Genomic DNA, 3,659 nt, shown 5'->3' with positions numbered 1-3,659 from the left:
TAAATTCAAATTCATATTGTTAAAAAAAGTCATATAGAAAAATAACCAAAACAAAAGTTGTAAGTCTTGATAAATTATACAACTTTGTTGTTTATGACTTTTTGAGTTGAAATCATTTAGTAATTGAAAATGTTATTTGAATTTGTTATAATTTGAAATTCAAATTTTATATAGTTCGATCAAACTCGGATGGAGAAATGACCAAAAGAAAAATGGTAGATCTAAATAAGTTGTACAACTTTGTTTTTTACAACTTTTTCATACGAGTTGATTTAGAACCATAAAAATCGATTCGAAATTTCTAATGAAAATTTTCCCTCCTCACCACTTCAAAAATTTTTCATCAACCTCCTCTTCTCTCTCTCCCCCCACTGATATTTTCCCCTTCTCACTCTTTCTCTTCCTCTCTCTCACTCTTTCTCTCCTCTCCCTCTTTCTATTCCTCTTCCGGCGACAAGCACGAGTGGGCGGCGTGCGCGTGCCGGCAGCTGGCGGCCGCCGCATCGTCCCCGTCGCTCGGGCTGCCCCCTCCGCGGCGGCGCTGACCCCGACGACAACGAGGAGGCGCGACCCCGGCAACGACGACGCCGACCCCGACGACGAGTGGGCGGTGACGCGGGCCTCGTCCCGCCCGGATCCGGCGGCGGGAGTGGGCGGCGGCGGCGCGGCGGATCCGGCTCGGGCGCGGCGACGACGACGGTGGCGGGCGGCAGCGGCGAGGTCGGGCACGGCGGATCCAGAGCGGTTGCGAGCGGTGGCGGCGAGCTCGGACGCGACGACGACCTCGGCGACGACGACGGCGGCGGATTCGGCTCGGGCGCGGCGACAACGACGGCGGCGGGCGGCGGCTAGCTCGGGCGCGACGACGACCTCGGCGACGACGAAGGCGGCGCACGTCGGCGAGGTTGGGCGCGACGGATCCAGCGCGGTGGCGGGTGGCGGCGGTGAGCTCGGGTATATGTCCGTACTCAAGAAACTTCTATCTATTACATGATCGTGCATTGTGCAAGATGGTTACTTACTTGATTTGGGGATGATGCAAAATTCAACTGTGACGACTGGTTGAAAAGTACATTATTTTGTTTTATGAGATTCTTCACTATTATGCTTAAACTCATGTGCATCCATCCTTTTGTTACAGTGAAGCTATATGTTGTTGCTTGAGATTCAGCTGATGTTACCGTGTATCAGTACCCAATCCATTTTCTTTCTCTTCTCATGTGTTACAACTTTGATTTGTCATTCGTGCTGCTATACATGTTCATTTCTGAAGATCTGTAGTTTATCAGGATGCAATCGTGACTCGGAAAATATAAAGTAGAGTGTGATTCCTTATACAATAAGACCCAATCTTAGATTCGATGTTCACATGCTCATGAACCAAATATTATTGGAGTTGTTGGTTTGAATGATATGCACATTGAACTGTTACTAAAAAAGCATGTTCTAAGGGGCTGTTCTGATTTTTTATGTGCGACTTCATGCATTATCTTTAGGATGGTAAATTTGTAATGGTGAGTGAGTTTTGTTCTCATCAGAATCTTTAGCACCATTTCTATTAAATTAGTCATCAATGGGTAACCTGTGTATGCTGTTCGATTCATGTGCTACAACTTTGCTCGATAATTCTTTCTTGGTTGTCTTAGACAATCACTGATTTAGTCTGAAAGCAAATGATTTAACCTAATCAACCGAGTTGTATGCCGCCACAGGCAGCGCGGCATGGCGCGCCCCAGCCTCTAGTAGGAGTCCATGAGTAGCATATTTTTAATAAAGAGATCAATTTGAATAATTAGGGAGTCTATGAACAGAAACATAGACCTTTATAATTATAGCATGCATGCAATCATGTGCGAGCATTTCTCATTAACTCTTTCTTAGACTTATTACTGGGATTTTGCACATGGCAGCTAAGGAGAAACAATATGAAATGGATGGATTAGTTAGTTAATTTGAGTGTGCTTGATTTCTTTCGGTCATTGTTCTTACCGAAAGCAATATTTTCTTAATTTCTAACGGGAAATGTACACAGTTTTGCGAAGAAGAAGGGGGAAAAGAAGAGGATGAGTATGTATTGCTAGAGTTGGATGATTGTCTTTATCTGACATAAAACCAAATGCTCCATATGTGCTCTCTGTAAGTTGGTCCTCCATTTTTTTAATCAGTGGCTTAATGGTACGGATGGGCACGCTTTGAGTGTACAAAATCTGTTTCTCTGAATGTTTTTAATCAGTGGCTTAATGGTACGGATGGGCACGCTTTGAGTGTACAAAATCTGTTTCTCTGAATGTTAGATTTTAGTTGTGCATGTAGTTCCCAGAAGTAGCTCTAAGATTTCCTTTGTAGCAAAACGACCAACATTAAAAATGCCATATGCGCATAGAAATGTAGCAGTGAGCTCTGTGCTGATTATCTAGGAGAGTTCTTGCCATCAGCATTTAAAATCGCCTAATAGAATTACAAAAGGACAAAGACATATATGTTTCATTTATTTTGAAAATAGGAACTGAACTTAAGCTCAGTTGGTTGACTTGAACTTGGATGCCTATTTCTTGTCTATAAATTGATACTGAGATTCTCCTTGTCATCCATCACCTTTTTTATATATATTTTGAGCAGCCTTTGTTGCTACAAAGTGCTACCAGTGTGTGTTATGTGGTAGCTTTGGGGAGAAAATATATAGTCTACCATGTGATGTGAGAAAATGGTATGCCAGCACATATTCTGCTTATTAATCTGTTTAATGCCATGATTTATGGACGTGAAAATAACAAAGTTAAGTTTTTCTCCCACATCCTTTGATCACTGAGACGTTGCCTCATATCTATTTCAAAAAGTTTGTTCACTGTCTTTATCTCATACTGAACACTACTGAGTTTTTCTTGTCATGTTTTTCAGGGTATCTGATTCCTTCTGGTCGTCCTCGTCTTGATCCAGATCAAGCGTGATCCCGATCTGCGCGCTTACTTTCTTGGCTTGGATTGATTGATTGAAAATGTGTGTGTTTCTCAGGCCGCCTCCTGTTATTAGGTTGAATTTGAGATGAACTATTATTTAAATTCTGTTGTATTCTGGTTGTATCTATTATTAGTTGAATCTGAGATGGTATTTGTTGTTAGGTTTGAATTTGAGATATATGAGAAATTGGATTGAATTTGGTGGGCTCAAATTTAATGGGCTTGTTTAGTGGGCTTTGATCTGATAGCTGGTTGACAAAATGGGCAGTTTTGAAATGGGCCTATTTTAAAATGGACCAATTCCAAAAAAAATAATGGGCAGCTGTTAAATAATTAATGGGCTGTCAAAGAAATGATGGGCCGTAAAAAAATAATGGCCTGTATAAAAAAATTGCTAACATTAGCTGCCACGTCATCAGTGCCACATCATCACACACGTGCACCTGCCATGTTGGCTGCCATGTGGCAACCATATGTGACGTTTAATTTCGTCACAAAGGTTGGGCCTGGGCTAGACTACATTAGCCCATAAGCGTTTTATGACGGTTAAAAAACGTCATAGATTGTGCTGATCCGTGACGATTTCGAAGAAAACGTCGGCATATTTAATCTGTGACGCTCAATAGATGACGATAAGTATAATCGTCACAGATAAATTCCTATGACAAATTTTCAGTGATCCATGACGAATTTTTTTCATCA

The 3,659-nt window shown here is 41.9% G+C and overlaps 1 long non-coding RNA gene across 1 annotated transcript; it reads left to right on the top strand.

The window, feature by feature from the left end:
- Positions 1-962: 962 nt before the first annotated feature.
- On the top strand, positions 963-3,169 carry LOC127781169 (uncharacterized). Its single transcript, XR_008018934.1, has 2 exons — positions 963-2,136; positions 2,899-3,169. It is a non-coding gene; the product is annotated as an uncharacterized LOC127781169 (long non-coding RNA).
- The last annotated feature ends 490 nt before the right edge of the window (positions 3,170-3,659 follow it).

The sequence above is a fragment of the Oryza glaberrima genome, chromosome 8 (genome assembly GCF_000147395.1).
Source record: "Oryza glaberrima chromosome 8, OglaRS2, whole genome shotgun sequence".
NCBI lineage: Eukaryota > Viridiplantae > Streptophyta > Magnoliopsida > Poales > Poaceae > Oryza > Oryza glaberrima.
Note: the sequence above shows the minus strand (reverse complement) of the source record. Positions and strands in the feature narration are given on the sequence as shown.